Here is an 18,607-nt window from a genome sequence, read left to right on the forward strand (position 1 = left end):
AAGGAGAAACAGACCCCTCACTGAGCAGGGGCCCACCATGAGGCTCAATCTCAGGACCCTAGAATCATGACCTGAGCCAAAGGCAGATGCTTAACTGAGTGAGCCACTCAGGTGCTCCATCCACCACCAGGATTTCTCACTGTTCATTCTTTAGGAGCCTTCCTTTATCCCTGCTGGCCCCTTATTCTTCCCCTATCTCTTTTTTTAAGATTTTATTTATTTGGGATCCCTGGGTGGCGCAGCGGTTTAGCGCCTGCCTTTGGCCCAGGGCGCGATCCTGGAGACCTGGGATTGAATCCCACATCGGGCTCCCGGTGCATGGAGCCTGCTTCTCTCTCTGCCTCTCTCTCTCTCTCTCTCTCTCTCTCTCTCTCTCTGTGTGTGTGTGTGTGTGTGACTATCATAAATAAATAAAAATTTTAAAAAAAGATTTTATTTATTTATTCATGAGAGACACAGAAAGAGAGAGAGAGGCAGAGACATAGCCAGAGGGAGGAGAAGCAGGCTCCATGCAGGGAGCCCGATGTGGGACTCGATCCCAGGACTCCAGGATCACACCCTGAGCCGAAGGCAGATGCTTAACCGCTGACGCACCCAGGTGTCCCTCTTCCTCTATCTCAAAATCAGTTCTCCTGTCCTCATCCTCAAACCCCTGTTTATTTCTTATGCAGATATGTTCAGCTCCCCACCCCCAACCAATACTATCTCCAGGCCTAACTCTGCAGGTCCCAAGACTCCCCAAGGTGCTCTGCTAAACACCAAGACCACTGGTTTCAGACTGGCAACATCATGGACTGAACCAACATTGATATCTTTCCCTTTGAAAACACTGAGAGGGGATCCCTGGGTGGCTCAGCGGTTTGGCGCCTGCCTTCGGCCCAGGGTGTAATCCTGGAGACCCAAGATCGAGTCCCACGTCAGGCTCCCTGAGTGGGGCCTGCTTCTCCCTCTACCTGTGTCTCTGCTTCTCTCTCTCTCTCTCTGTGTGTGTGTGTGTTTCTCATGAATAAATAAATAAAATATTTTTAAAAATAAATAAACTTGGAGCTGAATCTAACATACTGTGTGACCTTCCGAGGCTCCATGAGAATCATATTTCTTAAAAAAAAAAAAAAAAACACTGAGAAATTTAGAATAAAATGTTAACTGAAAGATACTAGAACCACAGCAGAACTTGAAGAAAGGGTGGGGCAACACCCAGGTGTCAGGTGCACAGAGTTGAGCTCTGGCCCTGGATATGGGCCCTAGTGACAGAGGCTGAAGAGTCAAACCCTCCTTGGGTCAAGGGGTGTGACCTTCAGGAGACATGGAACAGAGACCTCTATATAGCTAGAGCTGCCCCTCAGGAAAGAATCAACCCATCAACCTAGAGAGCTAACAGTGAATCTTGTCTTGGGTTAGGGCTCTGGGTGGGAAAAAAGATTCCTAGGAAAAATCAATACTTAAAACCTTAACTCTTCACGGGAGTAGCATCTATAAATTTATGCTATCCATGGGTTGAAGAATTCCCAAGCTGAAAAATCAACACAGAAATATTCCCCTGATGAGGTCCTTGGAGCAGTTGGTACAAACAGAACAGATCTCTGGGGCCATTTTCATAACCCAGGACACACAGGACTCCCGCAGAACAAAGCAATCTCACTGAAGATGAGCTCACAAACACCAGTTACAAATCACAGGAAGAAACCATCTACTGTGAAGGAGAGTTGGCAAGTATAACAAATAGAAAAATTATTTCCAAGAATTTGGGATGACAGAACAATCTGAAAAAGATACCAAAGCAGTATGTTAAAATAATTAAAAATATAAGGGAAGGAATAAAAATGATAATAAAAGATCAGGATGCTTTGAAGAAGAATAGATTGAATGGATGAAATTTTGCTAGAATGGAAAAGAGATAAGAATCTTGAGATTGAAAAGGCAACTGAGGGCAGCCTGGGTGGCTCAGCGGTTTAGAGCCACCTTCGGCCCAGGGCAGGATCTTGGAGACCCAGGATCGAGTCCACATCGGGCTCCCTGCGTGGAGCCTGCTTCTCCCTCTGCCTGTGTCTCTGCCTCTCTCTCTCTCTTTCTCTCTCTCTCTGTGTGTGTGTGTGTGTGTGTGTGTGTGTGTCTCATGAATGAATAAATAAAATCTTTTTTTAAAAATTAAAAATTTAAAAAAAGAAAAGGCATACTGAGTCCTGGGTAGGATAAATAAAGATAACTCCACATACAGACACTACAGAACACCAAAGATAATCTTAAAAGCAGTCAGAGGGAAAACATGGCTTACTTAAAAAGGAGCAATAATTACATTGATTGAAGACAACTTATCCACAATAATAGAGGCCAGGCCATAAGATAATCTTATGTATAAATGTTAACAGTCATTGATTTGGGCATCCCTATGTTTATTGCAGCATTATTTACAATAGCCAAATGATGGATGCAGCCCAAGTGTCCCTTGATAGAAGAGCAGATAAAGAAGATGTGGGATATATATATACAATGGAATAATACTCAGCCATAAAAAGAATTAAAATTTGTCATTTGCAACACATGGATGGATCTAGAGAGTATAATGCTAATGGAATAAGAGAAAGACAATACCATATGATTTCACTCATGTGGAATTTAAGAAACAAAACAAATGAACAAAGGAAAAAAAAAGAGACAAATCAACAAACTCCTTCCCAGAAAACAGACTCTTAACTATAGAGAACAAACAGCTAGTTACTAGAGGGGCAGGGGTGAGGGGTGAGGGAAACAGGCGAATAGGATGAAGAGTACACTTATTGTGAAGAGCACCAAGTAACGTATAGAATTATTGAATCACAATACGGTACACCTGAAACTAACAGAACACTGTTAATAACACTGGAATTAAATTTTTAAAAATTTAAAATAGAACAAAAAGGTCACTGATTCATATCACCACCACCAATATAAATAATTTGAGATGTTAAAAATAAAATGAAATAAAATACTAGATAACAATGCATGGAAAATGAGACGTGGGTAATTGGGAGTTGAAGCTTTTAAGATCGTCGGCGTTATTTGGAAAGAGCATAAAGATACTGATTAATTTCATCCCTTGTGGGTTTTTTTTAAAGATTTTATTTATTTATTCATGAGAGACACAGAGAGAGAGAGAGAGAGGCAGAGACACAGGCAGAGAGAGAAGCAGGCTCCATGCAGGGAGCCTGATGTGGGACCCAATCCTAGGACTCCAGGATCACACCCTGAGCGGAAGGCAGACACTCAACCACTGAGCCACCCAGGCGTCCCAATATCATCCCTTGTTAAATCAAAGATGCATGAGAGAGCTATAAATTAACTCCTAAAAGAATAAAAATAAAGTATGCAACATCCAAACTGATATTGGGAAAAGGGGTGAGCTTAAAGAAAATGTGACCAATCTAACAGCATGTAGCAAGTAGAAATAAGAAGCAAAGCAAGAACACAGTAAATATAAATAAAAGAGCACATTAAATTGAAATATATCAATAATGACAACAGATATAAACAGACTATATTTGCCACCTATATAGCAGAGATTCTAGAACTACATTTTCAAAACTCTAGCTCTATGCTATTTACAGGAGATATGCCCAAAACATACTGACACAGAAATATTGGAAGTATTTTTGTACTTAAGAGGATACTAATCAAAAGAAAGATAATATAGCAGTATCAATACTATGCAAAATAGACTTTAAGACCAAAGTCACTGCTAGGGAAAAAAAGTATCACTATATAATAATAAAAAGAATAATTCACCAATAGACTAAAACAATCCTGAACCTGATTGTACCTAATATCTTTAAAATATACACAGCAAAATATTTACAGAATTACAAGGAAACACTGTCACAGCCACAATCACAGTGGCAGATTTTAAACAAAGGGCTATCGACTCCAGGCCTCCCGGGCCTGAATCACAGAACCTTTAAGATTACAGTCTTTCTTTTGATATAGTCTAATTCTAGATGTAATTCCTTCAAGTGCCAGCACCTATAAAATAAAGAAAGCAGTACACATTTGTCCTCACCCTGGGTGAATAATCTCACACTCGTTAGGCAACAGAAATGTACAGAGCCAGATGTTTTTATTAAAATAGTCATTTTGGGGCAGCCCGGGTGGCTCAGTGGTTTAGTGCAGTCTTCAGCCCAGCGCGTAATCCTGGAGACCCAAGATCAAGTCCTATGTGGGGCTCCCTGCATGGAGCCTGCTTCTCCCTCTGCCTGTGTCTCTGCCTCTCTGTGTGTGTCTCATGAATAAATAAACAAAATCTTTTAAAAATAATAATAAAATAGTCATTTTTTTCTCTTGCCACAAATGGACAAGCCTCAAGCTGTGGCAGTCGTCCCAGAAGGATTTCCTTGAAACCCCGGAGGAGCACCTATTTTACACTCAGGGTAGCTATGCTCCTGAAGACACTGGGTTGCAGTAATCTGAATTTTTGTAAATTAAATCCTATTCCCCAATGCACAGATGCTTAGACGTAGATTGCATATCCACATATTATAAATTAGCAAAGGAGAATACTTTTTAAAAACCTTAAATGTTATCTTAACCAACCTCTGGTTTACAGATAAGCCAATGACACCAGGCAAATGAGTTTTCCAGGACCCTCTAGCTAGTGTCGTGACCAGCACCTGCCTCCTGGCTTCATTCAGAATTGCACTGAATTGGGGCACCTGGGTGCCTCAGTGGTTGTGACCCTGGGGTCCTAGGATCGAGTCCTGCATTGGGCTCCCCACATGGAGTCTGCTTCTCCCTCCGCCTGTGTCTCTGCCTCTCTCTGTGTGTCTCTCATGAATAAATAAAATCTTAAAAAAAAAACAAAAAAAACGAATTGCATTGAATTTCATGTAACAAAAACCCAGGGATGGTGGCTTAGCCACATGAGGGCTCATTTCATTCAAAGGACAAGAAGTCCTGGAGTGGGAAGTCCAGGCTGCTACAGCTGCCAAGCAAATTATCAAGGATCCAGCATCCTTGCAGCCTCCTGTTCTGCTTCCTTGGCAAGTAGCTTTGTTCCTCAGGGTTTATCCCACTTTATCCCACTGTACCCTCCAAGCAGGAAGAAAAAAAGGAAGTGAGAAGGAGGAAGGGACAGGGCCTGTGGCAGGAAAGTCAAACTCTGCTAGAAACCCCAGCTGACTCCTTACATCTCGCTGACCAGCAGGACATCTCAGGGCTATCCCTAGCTGCAAGGGATGCCAGGTTGGCTGGGTTTTTGCCAATCCCATTAAAATCAGGGTTCTTCCATGCACCCCCATTAACAACAAATTAGCCTATGTTCATGAACTGCTTACTGTGTCAAGGACCCTGGTTCAAGTCCTAACCTCTCTGCACTTTCAGATTAGGATTTTCCCCCTTCACATTGCCCTCACTGCATTGTATGGTAGCTATTCACAACTTTCCCTGGAAACGAAGTTGTCAGCTTTTTAAAATTAGGGACTCTGGCAAGGATAGAAAATTAGCTCATGTAGGAAAACAGTTGTGAAGTCTTCCATGCCATAGATATACAAAGTGGGATTTTTATTATCGATATCGGTATCAGTACGTTTTGTACAATCTCCTGCTCCCCGTGGCAGCTCTGTCTTTGCACACATACGTGTTCAGCACATGTGTGTTCTATTGCTCAACGTACCACATGTGCATTTCCCCCTCCTCTTCCTCTACCCCTCCAGTTTCTGCTGGATGTGCAAGGGCTCAGGCACCAAGCCACGCGGAGCCTCTATGTACCAAGGATGCCCTCTCCAGGTGGGGAAGAGGAGCCCAAGGGGAGTGAGACTCCCCCACCCCACAGCAAGCCATTTACCACCCTGGCAGGCCTCTGTACAAGACCTTGTATGTGGGGTGGGCTCTGGGAAGGGAGGCAGTGGAGATGCTGGGACATACTCAACTGGAGGGGAACTGAGGCAGGACCAGCACAAATGAGGACAAATCCTTTGTCCCCCAGAAACCAAAGCCTACAGTGCTCTGCCCTAGGTCTGTAAGGTCCTGTCCACCCCAGGGCCCGATGCAACAGTGCCCTGCTCTGAGAAGAGGGCAGGATGCAGGTTGGAAGCCTAGTGGCCCATACGAGGCAGATTTTTCATACATTAATCTCACTGTCTTCACAGTAACACCAAGGTAAATATTTCCATTTTACAGATAAGGAGAGTGAGGCCCTGAGGCTAAGTAGTATACTAGGGACCACACAGTAAGTGGCAGGACTAGGAATTGATCTGACTCTCAGCCTTTTCCCTTTCACTGAAGATGGGTGCTGTGTCTCCCACTTAAAGCACCAACAGGCTCTCTGGCCTCATCCCTGAGGGGGCAAGTGGCAGAAGTAGCAGGTGTCAGACCAGAGGGAAGGTGAGGTGCCTGGTCACCATCCTCCCATCTATGGCTGCTTCCTCCCATCTCCACAGCCAGCAAGAACAATTCTCCCATGGGCTCCCCACTTCACTGCAGCCTCCTCAACTCCTCCATCTGGGGGCCATCCGATAAAGCTCCCCAGGGCACCTGGGTGGCCTGGTTGTTTAACTGCTTGCCTTTGGCAGTGGTCATGATCCCAGGGTCCTGGGATCGAGCCAAGCCCGTGTCTCTCTGTTCAGCAGAGACCCTGTTTCTCCCTTTGCCTATGTCTCTGCCTCTCTCTTGTGTGTCTCTCATGAATGAATAAATAAAATAGTTTTTAAAATAATAAAAATTTTAAAAAGAAAAATCTCCCTAGAATGCACCAGGCCAAGACCCTGACCTGAAGCATCCCCTCACCTCACCCACCCCCCTGCCCCAGACCCCACAATCCCCCTACACTTGCTGGGAATCCAGAGCCTGCCCTGTTTGCTCCCCAGACCACGGTGCCTTTCATGCCCTTCCTGCCTTCTCAGTAGCCCCAGAGGCCCCCCCTTCCCTGTCTCTTTGCTTGCTGGCCTTCTTGCTGGAGGAAGGTCCCAAATTGCATGCAGGAAGGATGGGACTGGGCGGGGTGGGGGGAGTGGGATGGAATGCCAGGAAGGCTGAGCCCAAGCCCTACCCTTGGTTTGCTGACCCTTTCCCAGAGGAGGCATGACAAATTCAATTAAAGACAGCATTTAGGCTCTGGACCAAGAGTCCTCGGGTTCTTGCAGGCAACCCTGACAGTACAGGCTTTTATGAAGAAGCAGCAAATCCTAAGAAAACCATCTTCTTGGGTGGACTTAGTTGGGACAGAAACTGCAGACTGATGCCAATTCGGGCCTATCTCCATGTCAACATGTACAGAATGTACAACGGCATCCAAACCATAATCCTCAATCCTAGTGCAGAGCCTCGGGTGGCTACACGGTCTCTGCTGACCCGTGACAGCGGCTGTGATAGCAGGACCCATGTCTAGAGCACACATGGCTCCTCTTTCTAGTGCTTGTCACAACCCAGGAGGTATTGCTCTGCGTATTTTACAGATAAGGAAACTGAGGTTACTGAGGTTAGGTAACTCAACCAAGGTCACATATTTAGAAAGTGGTGGAACTTTTCAAAATACTAAACTGGGGAAATGCTCGCCATTTGTAGAGAAATTTTCGATAAGGCATAAGGACACATGTTTCCAGTTAACCCTCAGTTACCCAGAAAAATCAGTTCTCCAGAATGTCCCTACATGTGCGTGCATGTTGTGCATGCATGTGCTTGGGTATTTTGATCAACAGAGTTTTCCATAAACAGGTCAGACCACAGGGGTATAGAAATCAGCACTGTATTCTCTGAATTCAGTCCTGTGCTTGGAGACGCCCAGATAACAGGTAACAAGATATACTCCTTTCAGAGCAATGGCAGGAAAGGGGGATGAAGCATCCACTGGCCCGCTCTCCAACCCCTGGCTCCCACAAGCAGCTGACCCAAGGTTCACAGGCTACCTCCCCAGACTTGGAATCGCTGCAATGCTGAAGGAAAAGCAGGAGCCTGGCAGCCTTGGGATAGCGCTCAGCCACCACTCTGCAGGGTGCTGTTGGGTGGTAGCTTTCCCCCTCTGGAGCTTTACTTTCCCAGCCATAAAATCAGGAGTCAGCAAACTTTTTATGTAAAGGGCCAGATAGTGAATATGTTAGGCTTAAGATCTCAGTCACATTTTTTTTTAAACCTCAAGTAATCTTCCCATTGAATGGGGGGCTCAGACTCACCACCCTGAGATCAGGAGTTGCACACTCTTCCGACTGAGTCAGCCAGGCACCCCATACATCCTCCTCCTCCTCCTCCTCCTCCTCCTCCTCCTCCTCCTCCTCCCCTTCTTCTTCTTCTTCTTCTTCTTCTTCTTCTTCTTCTTCTTCTTCTTCTTCTTCTTTTCTTCTTCTTCTTCTTCTTCAACAGCCCTTTAACAATGTAAAACCTTGTAAAAATGGAACCAGGCCAGAGAAGTTTCCAAGACTGTACCACAATAAGGCAGAACCCCTTGCTACCCCTAAGTTCTCATTCTGCTCCTTAAAATGGAGATGCTCCCACCTTTCTCCCTGGAGCCAGGGTCTCCCTTCAGCCCTCAGAACTAATAGTCATCCCCCTGCTCTAAACCATTCATAATAGGACTTACTTCAATGTCAATATTAGCTGCTGCTCCAAGCCCTAATACGGGGCCACTTTGGTGCCTTCCTCTCTCTCCAGACCCCCCTGCATCTTAACTACAGAGGTACAACACCAGTTGCTCTAATAGACAGTGGCCATGTGGCCCCAGCCCTGCCAACTGCACCGACCAGCACTGCCTTAAAAAGGGTGTATGTGTGTCTATGCATCTGTGTCCTCCTCACATGCTCAGCTGACCCCACATGTCCCTGACCTTGGCCATGTTCTGTGCTTGTCCTTGTGTGTGGTGTGCATCAACCAGGCCATCTATGCCACAGCCGTCTTGTGTCTATAGGACCGTCTGCATGAGAACAGCTGTGTTCCTGGCCCTGCCTGAGAGCTCACGATGGTCCTGCTTACAGGGCAAATTTTGTGCTGAGGTGGTGAGCTAGGCTGAGGGCGCAGTGCAACAGGCCCAGGCCAGGTGTTCTGGGGGCCCAGGAAGACGAACCATCAGCATCTCCTTTCCACACCTGTCCTAAGGTCATAATGAACTTACTTGAGTCCACCAGGGTCCCTGAGCCAGAGAGTTTCTGTCACTGCAAAGGCTGGGTAGTTGAGCAGAGCTGGGGTCTGCAAAGGTCAGAAACCACAAGCCGGATGGGAAGAGCCCTTTAGGCCCTACCTGTTCCACTCCACCCTGGCAATCCAGCCTGAAAAAAATGATTAACTACTACATATAGAGCAATGTTTCTCTTCTCGATAATGACAGTTCAAACAAACAAACAAACAAACAAAATAACCTTATTAATTTGGGCCTCACTACGTGCACTAGGATGCTGGTCAGAGCACAAACTCTGCTGAGCCAAGGGGCCTAAAAGTGACATTCAGGGTAGGGGGCCAGTGTCAGGGATGTTGAAGATACTTGAGTGGTTCTTTTCAAGTTGGTTTTACCAACTTTGCCAGAACTGGTCTCTACAGTGGGAAGCCAGGCCTGTTCAGGAAAAATTCTGAAGAGCTTCACACCTCTATCCCCAGGAGGATATACAGGAATTCGCAAGCTGAGGGGGAGGGAACAGCAGAGCGAACGGAGGGTGCAAACGCAGAGGCATGAGGGACTTGCTGAATGACCTGAGAAGGGTGGGCCCAGCTCCGGGCCTACTGGGGCAGGTGGATGGAGCTCTCTTTCACCTCTGCCAGGACGCCCCAATCATCTGGGACCCCAGGAGGGTCCCTGATGGCCCTGGACGCCCAGCAGAGCCTGTGGGGCAGGAGGAAGCACCCTCCCCTCTGTCAGCCCTTTCTGCCCTGGGCACTTCCCGGCCCCTTTTCTGGGGAAAGAAAGAACTATATGGGAATAAGGGGCTTTCAGCGAGGCCCGAGGGGCCAGCGCCGCGGGCCCAGGAGCTCCCTGCCTGGCAGTAATTTGGGCCCCAGAGAAATATTGGCAGCCTTGGCTAACCGAATTATTCTTTCGGTTTGAACCAGCTCCCCCTTTTGACTCAGATCCGGCTGGGCAAGGAAAGCGCTTTCCGAAACCCCCACCCGGTCTTTCGAGCCCAGAGCGACGGGGTGGGGGTGCGGGGCCGCTGGGGGCGGGGCGGGGTGTGGGCGGCGTCTGGGCCTGGGGACCCCTGGGCGGCGCCCCCCCCACCCCGCCCCGCCCCGCGCCCCCTGCGGCGGCCCCCCTCGGCCCCCTCGGCCCCCTCGGCCCCCTCGCCGGCGCCGCTGGGCTCCGCAGCACCCGGCGCGAGCCTGGTCGGCCGAGCACGTGCTTAACGCACCAAAATAGAAAAAGAAAATGCTTGGAAAGAATTTGATATTTCCAAACGAGCATCGAAATCGCCTTACGGGAAAAGTCAGTCTCGTGGGACTTCTTTACACTAATTTAACCATCCAGAGTTGTTTTTATTTCACATTACGCCAGGGAGGGGGAGGAGGCATCGTGATGTTTTTCAGGGTTTAGTCTCCCCCCCATCCCCGGGCCTCGGCCCGCTCCAGCGGCACCCCATGTCAAATAGGTTCAAGCCCACATGTCAAATCCCTTGGGCCACAGGGCTGCCCAGCTGTTATTTTGCAGAATTTCTCTCTCTCTCGGCTGCCCACTAGCAGTTCTGCTTATTGCTCCTACCACTGACTCACAAGGGGAGGAGGGGATTTCTGAGCTGTTTCAAAACTTAACCAGAATATTAGGGGTTTCATGAAGCCCTTGTTTATTTTTTTAAAAAGCCCCCAAAGCCAACACAATATGACACAGGAACAGGAGGGAAGGTGGAGTGGGGAGGGGTCTTCCAGGACCAAACGGCCTATATGCTCATTACAGCTGGCCCTGGGATCCAGGTTTCCTGTCTCCCTTCCCGGAGCCCTGGCTCACACCACGCCTTCTGCTTTGCTCTGGGCTGTGGAGAAGAGCTGGCATTTATGGAGAGCTTCCTCCTGTCCGCTCAGCTCTAAGGTTTTTATAAGAAATAGCTCATCTAGGGGCACCTGGGTGGCTCAGTCAGTTAAGTGTCTACCTTTGGCTCAGGTATTGATTACCCGCTCCCCCCACAATCCTGGGATCAAGCTCCTTGTGGATTCCCTGCTCAGCAGGGAGCCTGCTTCTCCCTTTCTCTCTGTCTGCTGCTACTCCACCTGCTTATGCTCTCTCTTTGTTAAATACATAAAATCTTTTTTAAAAAAAGAAAGAAATAGCTCGTTTAGTGCTAAAAGGTGTGAGAGCTATGAGTATACCATCCCCATTTTACAGACACGGAAACAGCATAAAGAACTTCACTGACTTGGGGCACTTGTCATAGGGGGAAAGATGCTCACCACTTCCCCACTCCACTGAGGCAGATCCTACTCAGCCACAGCAGGGCTCAGGCTCACCAGAGTGAGGCTGATGGGTACCTGGAACCTTCCTATTGCAGAACCAGGGGGTCAGGAGCCTGGGGACTCTGAGATCCTGAAGGGATTGGGGATGTGCTTCCCTGAGTGGGATCCAGGGCCCCAGGTACTGCTCACCCTCCACTACCAACACCACCACCACCACCACCATGGGGCGATGGGATAGGGATACCCAGTGTAGGGACTCTGAGCCAAGCTCCCAGCTTGGGGCCAGAGGGATGGAGTGACCACAGACTTGCAGAGTCACCCAGCCCTGGAACTCCAAGAAGAAGGGAACGTGTATGACCTCAAAGCTAAAGTATAGAATATTCTGCCCTTAAAAATTAGGAAGTGTGGGGATGCCTGGGTGGCTCAGTTGTTGAGCATCTGCCTTTGGCTCAGGGCATGATCCCGGAGTCCCAGAATCGAGTCCCACATCGGGCTTCCTGCGTGGAACCTGCTTCTGTCTCTGCCTCTCTCTGTGTCTCTCATGAATAAATAAATAAAATCTTAAAAAAAAAAATTAGGAAGTACTGAGGTACCTGGCTGCCTCAGTCAGTAGAGCATGTGATTCTTGATCTCGGGGTTGTGAGTTCGAGCCCCACATTGGGTGTAGAGATTACTTTTTAAAAAATCTTTAAAAAAAATTAGGAAGTGCTACTCCAGGGAAGGCCTAGAAGTTATACGGTGAAGGGGAAGGGCATGGGGGGGGGGGGGGCGTTGAGGGGTTAGAAATGGATATCCTCCCTTTCTCTGTCCTTCCCTCCTTCATCGCCTTCTATGCATCTTCATTGAACATTTATGTGCCCGCCCTCTGTGGCCTCCCACTTGCTCCTCTTCCCTCCCAGTTCCTTCTTCACCAACTAAGATCTCCTGAAGCAATGCGGGACCTCAGACAAGTCCCTTCCACCTCTGAACATCAGTATGTTGACAGAGCAGTGGCCTGGGCACTGTGGCTCTCCCAGCAGCATGGTGTAGGCTGATGGGATGGATCATTCTTAACTGTGGGATAGAGGCTCAGTGGAGGCTGGACAGTCAGATAATGACATAGGAGTGATATGACAAGAGCACCAGTGTGGCAAATGTCACAGCAGAGTTGTATGCTGGGAGCCCTGGGACACACAGGGGATATGGATGCCTGCTTCATGTGGAGCCTTGGAGGATGAGCAGAGGTTCACTGGGTGGACATGGCAACATGTCCTGGCCTACTGAGCCCGGGAAGGCACTTGGGCACAGAGGAAACAGCACACAGAAATACTGAGAGTCAGAAACAGAACAGAGAGCACCAGGAAGATGGTCCTCTACAGCCCAATACAGTGTGGTTGTATTGCCAGATTTGTCAGGGAGGGGTGGACACCAAGCCAGCGCCATGCCTAAGAGAAGCCAGAGGAGCCACTTCCATGCAGTCTTCTGTCTTCAGCTGTCACTAGTACCAACAGTCAGGTCTGGAAAGCCTGCTGAGGCCAAGGTAGGAAGGCAAGTCAGTTGCAACAGCAAAATCCCAGAGGCCAGCCCCATGGCTAAAGAAGCAAAGGCATAAATGGGCAGCTTGGGATAGGCAGGAGGGCTGGACAACCATCTATCCCCTTGCTGGTATCCAAGGTAGGCCAGGATGGTGCATCAGATGTGGAGAAGGAAGCCTCGGGGGCTGAGATCTCTCTAGTGAGTTGCAATCGAGCGTGTCCACATGTGTCTGTGTTCCTCTGTGTGAGCTATGGGCTCCTCTGCATGCAGGATGCATGTGCAAATGCACAGGTGTACATAGGTTCGTATATGTGTTCCCAGGCACACAGAAGCAGAAAGGATGTACAGTGGGGGGGATCCCTGGGTGGCTCAGCGGTTTAGCACCTGCCTTTGGCCCAGGGCGCAATCCTGGAGTCCCGGGATCGAGTCCCATGTCGGGCTCCCTGCATGGAGCCTGCTTCTCCCTCTGCCTGTGTCTCCACCTCTCTCTCAATGTGTCTATCATGAATAAATAAATAAATCTTAAAAAAAAAAAGGGTGTACAGTGGGTGTCTGGAGGATTTGAGCTTTTGGTTGGCAGAGTGGGAAGAAAGGAGGGCCTGAGGTGCAGGCAGGACCATTTGGACCTGAGTTCTCCTTAGGTTCTCCCTGCCAGGCACCATTTCAAACATAGTTGGGATGTCAGGAAGGGAGGGCAGTCGCAGGCTGGGTAATACCAAGATGATGACCACAGAGGCCTGGCCTTCAGGTGTGAGATGGGGTGTGGGGAGATGTGCCAGAGAGTGGAAGGCTTCTAAGGGATATTACGTTCTTGGAGCCAATGGGTCCCAGACAACTCCAAGCCTAGAAGCTTTAGTTTTGATGTTAGCAAGGTCCCATGCATTCATTTGGGGAGCAGGAAATAAGGCAGCCTCCCCCACCCCAAAGCCCATGCTTGACGAATTGAAGGGGTTGATGGACCTCGCTCAGGTTGGAGATGAATCACTTACCTTGCTCATAATTCCTCCTGGCATCCTGGTTACTTTCTTCCATAGACCCAGTAGCACACCAAATTTGCCCAGTCAGAGGCAAGTTCGGGTAACACTACCAACACAACAGAATGATCGTTTGTTGAAGGCCTATGTTATTTCTAACCTCACACTAACCTTGTAAGATAGGTACTGCTAACCCCATTTTACACATGGGGAAATTGAAGATTAGAGACCCTGAGCAACCCAGTAACGTGCTGGCTCACCTGCAAGCACACGCACTGGGATTGGAAAGCAGTCTGCCTGGCTTCAGAGCCTGGGCAACTCCTGTTCCAGTAGCTGGGCTGAGAGTGAGAGTGAGTGCAGCCCCCTGGGAACTTGTGAACCTGTCTGTGCTTCCCCTTGTCCTTTCGTTAAATTAATTAGTTAATCAATTAATTAATTTAAAAAGCACCTATATCACTGCAAGAGCTAAGGTATGTAAGAGCTGGGCCTGGCCTGCCTCAAACTTCAGTGGCTCTAAGCTTCAATTATTCTATGCTGCCTTGGGTCGGGGGTGGGGGGGGAGAAGTCTCTGGGCCCCAGCGGCCTTACCTGGTAAGGATCCAGGTCAGGGTTATGGAGAGTGGGAGGATACCTGTGACTGGCTCACAGCTGGGACTCAACTCCTGTATTGGCTCTGGAGGGGTCTCAGACAACAGACTCTAGAGGTGAAGGGGCAGCTCCTTGATCAACTCACTCCCCCAATTTATCATGACCCTGCCCTCAGGACACCAAAAGCTGCGCTGGTGGTCACTTCCTGCCTAAAGACTTTCCTGCAAGTTTAAGGGAATTGGGCACCTACCTCGCGTTTACTCTCTCCGTGTCCTCAGGCCAGTCCTCAGCCCTTCGCCCCGACAGTAGGCCTGCAGCTGCCGAGACAGGAACTCTGAAATCCGGGAGGAAATAGGGGACACTGAAGAAAAGAGCACCCCAGCCCCCTCTGGCCTAGTCCCCACACCATTCACCTTGCAGGGCTGCCCCCACGAGGGACACCGATTCTTCCGACAGGGAGCAGCCCCAAACTTTCCCTGAAGCCCTTACCATCTGGTAAACTGAGGCCTGGCGGGCCGCTCCCCACCCCACCCCCCGCTAGCTGGCCGCCTGCCCGAGCCCAGGGTCCAGCTGTCAGGGCCCTGGCATCCCGCCCCCACCCCCGCCCCCGCCCCGAGGCTGGGCCGAGCGAGCGGCAGCGGCGCGCCAGCCGCGCCCCCTCCTGGCTGCGCTCCCGGCCGGGCCTCTGGAGCCTGCCTCTCCCCCTCTGATGTAAACTGATATTTTAATTCTCTTACAAGGAATGGTGTTTAGAGAAATGACTTAACCGGATTACTCATCGTCTATAATGACTTGGCCTGGCTCCGAGGCTATTCCTAGACATGACGCTTGAGGCTTTGATTCTTTCTCTCTTTTCTTTTGCTACCTTTTTTTTTTTTTTTTTTTTTTTTTTTAAATACCAAGAAATTACAGCCCTGTGCTCGCGGCGGCCCCGCCCCACACGCCCGTCGCACGGCATCCTGGGAGACGTAGTTCTCTCCTAGCCCGCCTGCCGCGCCGCACCCTGGCATCCCGCATCTCCCGCAGGCGCAGTCGGGGTCCAGCATGGCAACCTGCCTGTGATAAGCACCCCTCGAGCAGAAACCCCTGTTGTGCGGTGATTGGGAAACTCACTTAACCTTGGTTTCTCCTGTGTCAAATGGGAGACAGTCGGACACCATAGGGTTGGAGGGACAATTGGGATCTTATTTTAAGTAAAAGGGCTGCACAGACCCCACGTTTTAAGAAGTCTTTGTCCTGTGCCTATATACTGACCTCAGGCTACCTACCACTTTGTGTTGCAAAGTGACACAGAGAACCAACCAGGCTTTAGTTATTCCAGTCCCTGGGGCTTAATAGTGACCTGGCCCAAAGGCCTTTTCCCTTACTCCTTACTGTTTGCAGATGAGCCTTGGAACTTCTCCAGCACAAACTCTCTGCTCCTCAACAGCCTCGGCCGTAATATGGGGATAAATATAGTGTCTACATCACAGGGTTGGGATGACATTAAATGAAATCATCAAGGTAAGATGCTTGGCATAAGGTCTCATAAACACTGGCCCAAAGCATTCTGCCCTCCTAGCGCCAGGCTGGCTGCATAACTGTGTGAAGAAGGGATGGCTAATTCCCTGCAGCCTTTGAGGTTAGCAAGGGTACATCTTCTGATCCAAATGATCAGGACTTTGTTCTGGTTGTGGCTATGTCCTCAGTGTCTGGTACCCAGTGCTGACACGTAGTCAGACCCAACATGTGTTGGATGAATGAGTAACTGAAAGATTACCCCTGCTTTCCAGATGAGGAAACTGAGGCTGCGTCAGGTCAAGTGACTTGCCCAAGGCCTCATAGCTGGGCTGTAAGAATAGGGATGCAAACCCTCAGTTTATCTCTTTATCATCCACCCCCCACCCCCCCAACACCAGGGAATCGGCTTTCACCCTTCAGGCTCAGGAAGGGCAGAAGCTCAGGTTTCCACCCTGCTAGGCCCTTGGTGGGGCAGAGGAGCTCCCAGCCCAGGCCTGGTCCAACAAAGGAAGTTGTTCTTGATTCAGCCGAAGGGCAGGGCTAAAGGGTGGGGGTGCACTGGGGGGTCAGAGGTAACAAGTAGCTGGGTGTAGACTTGGCTCCCTGGGTGGACAGAGCTGGGGAAGCTAGTTTTCACGTGCCCTGGGGGGAAATGGCCAAAACTCTTCTGGCTGGAAGTTGGGCCCTTGGCGATCTCAATCTTGGCTGGATCCCTGTCCCAGCGCCACACCTCCTCACTCCCTCACCCCCAGCAGGTCCCCAAAGGCTGAAAGCTATTCTTGGCTTTTTCTAAAAGAGGCATTTGAAGGCATGAGCCAATTTTTTCCATTCCTGAGCTTGGGTATCATCTATTTCGGGCGTTTGTTGTTTTCCATGAGTTGCAATGCCACTGTGAAGCCGGCCTTTCCTGGACAGCAAGCACGAGGGAGCAAGGCAGGAGCAAGGCGGGGCCAGCGGTTAAAAATACTTCCCGCTTCATTTCTCCTTTGAAAACAAAGCCCTGGGGGCCTTTTGCAACTGCTGAGCCTGGGAACAGAGCTTCTCAGGGCAAAAACTGGCAGTATGTTGTTTCCTGAGTGAGCTGGATGTGGGTCCCAAGAAGAAGCAATACTGACGTGCTGTGTGACCTTGTGCAACACACTTAACATCTCTGAGCCTAGTGGCCGCCTCTCTAAAATGAGGCCAGGTGGACAGATCTTGAATGATCCCTCCAGCTCTGAGAGCTCCAGGATGAGAAGCACCTCCAGGGCCAAATTTTCTTCCTAGAACTGGGCCAGCAAGAGGTGCTGGGAGTTAGGAGTTAGGAGAAGGCAACTTTTAGCTTTAGCTCAGTCTCTGGGAACACTTTGTAAGCTTTGAGCCCTGAAAGTGTTCTAAGGTGGTCCTGAATGTTCTCAGAGGATTCGTGTAAAAGGAAAAAAGATTAAACGCCATCAAAGAGGGAGTTAAATAAAGACACTGTGGTAGATCCACACCAAGGCACGCAGCCCAGGAGTTATGAGACAGGCAGATCTGTGTTCTGACATGGAGAGATCTCCAAAATATATTGTTGGACAAAAAAGCAAGACTGGAACAATTAACATTATATCGTTTGTTTAGAAACACACATAAAGCAAAGCTAAATATTTTTCTACACCATGGATACATACATTTATGAAAATACATAGGGAAGGTTCTGGAAGATTTTATCCAATCTGATAAGAGTCCTTATCTCTGGGGCAAGAAGGGAACTGAATTTGGAGTGGTGTCAGAGAGGAGTGATTTGTTTGTAATGTTTTACAGGAAGAATGCATTTATTTGTGGGGCTTATTTGTTTGCTTGTTTGTTTTTATTGACACAGAGAGAGATAGCAAGGCATCGAGGGGCTAGACGGCTCCTCTTAGGCTGTCCCAGGCTGGGATCCTATGGTTGGAGGATGCAGGGGGTGGGGGGTTGTGGGTGGGAGGCGGAGGTGTGTGACATAGAGGCTTGAGCAATGGAAGTGTTTATACTTTTAGGGAGGCAAATGGAGATGTTGTTCCTCTGCAAGATTTATTGGCCATTGTAAATTACATTCTATTGCAAACAGTTGCCTCAGGAGGCAATTAAATTTAGATCATATTGTTCTCAGGTTGGCACAGGCAGGTGTTGACTTGCTGAGGCTTTGCACAACAGCCACTGTCTGTAAGAGTGTGGTCAATCGCCTGGATGGCAGAATAACCCTATTCCTTGGTGGGATGAGCTGCTGTCTTGTAAGGTAGTGAGCTCCTTGTCAGAGGGGGTATCCAATCCAGGAGGCGGGATTTGCCTAGACTGTGACCCTGAGGAGAGCAGGCAGGCCTCTATCCCAATCCTAACCACTAGACCACCAGGGAGCGTCTAGGCCTCTATCCCAAACCTTAAGCAATCAATCCTCATAGAATGGGTGAAAGTGGAACTAGACAGGCCATTAAGCTTCGCAGCGGCACTCCATCGCAGCGCCTGCCACCCTACCGCAGCCTCAGCTGTCCTGGGGACTTTGTAAGATGTGGGGAAGTGGGACACACTATGACAAACACCAATGATAACAATTGTTCTGGGCTGTTACTAAATATTGTCGATGACGTGTTTGTTACTAAATCTACAGGCACTGGCTCTTACAAACCGACCCATTATGAGGGAGACAAGGGAGCTCACCGTGTTGTCCGCTCTTGACTGAGCCCGTAGAACATCTTTCATCCCAGGGT

At 49.0% G+C, this 18,607-nt stretch overlaps 1 protein-coding gene across 4 annotated transcripts in view; it reads right to left on the bottom strand.

Moving 5' to 3' along the window:
• Positions 1–15,305, bottom strand: part of NEURL3 (neuralized E3 ubiquitin protein ligase 3) — a 29,667-nt gene extending 14,362 nt beyond the window's left edge. The window contains exons 1-5 of one of the 4 annotated variants that reach the window (XM_072767189.1): positions 15,140–15,305; positions 14,653–14,736; positions 13,830–13,923; positions 9,068–9,221; positions 8,136–8,324 (exon numbers count right to left, since the gene is read on the bottom strand). The gene's annotated coding sequence lies outside the window, so the exon portion shown is untranslated. Of the gene's footprint in view, positions 1–2,376; positions 8,028–8,135; positions 8,342–9,067; positions 9,222–13,829; positions 13,924–14,652; positions 14,970–15,139 lie in introns of those variants that run through there. The other 3 variants (XR_003234337.2, XM_072767190.1, XR_003234338.2) reach the window with 3 other exon arrangements.
• Between the last annotated feature and the right edge of the window lie 3,302 nt (positions 15,306–18,607).

This window comes from Vulpes vulpes, chromosome 8 (assembly GCF_048418805.1).
Source record: "Vulpes vulpes isolate BD-2025 chromosome 8, VulVul3, whole genome shotgun sequence".
In the NCBI taxonomy this organism is placed as follows: Eukaryota; Metazoa; Chordata; class Mammalia; order Carnivora; family Canidae; genus Vulpes; species Vulpes vulpes.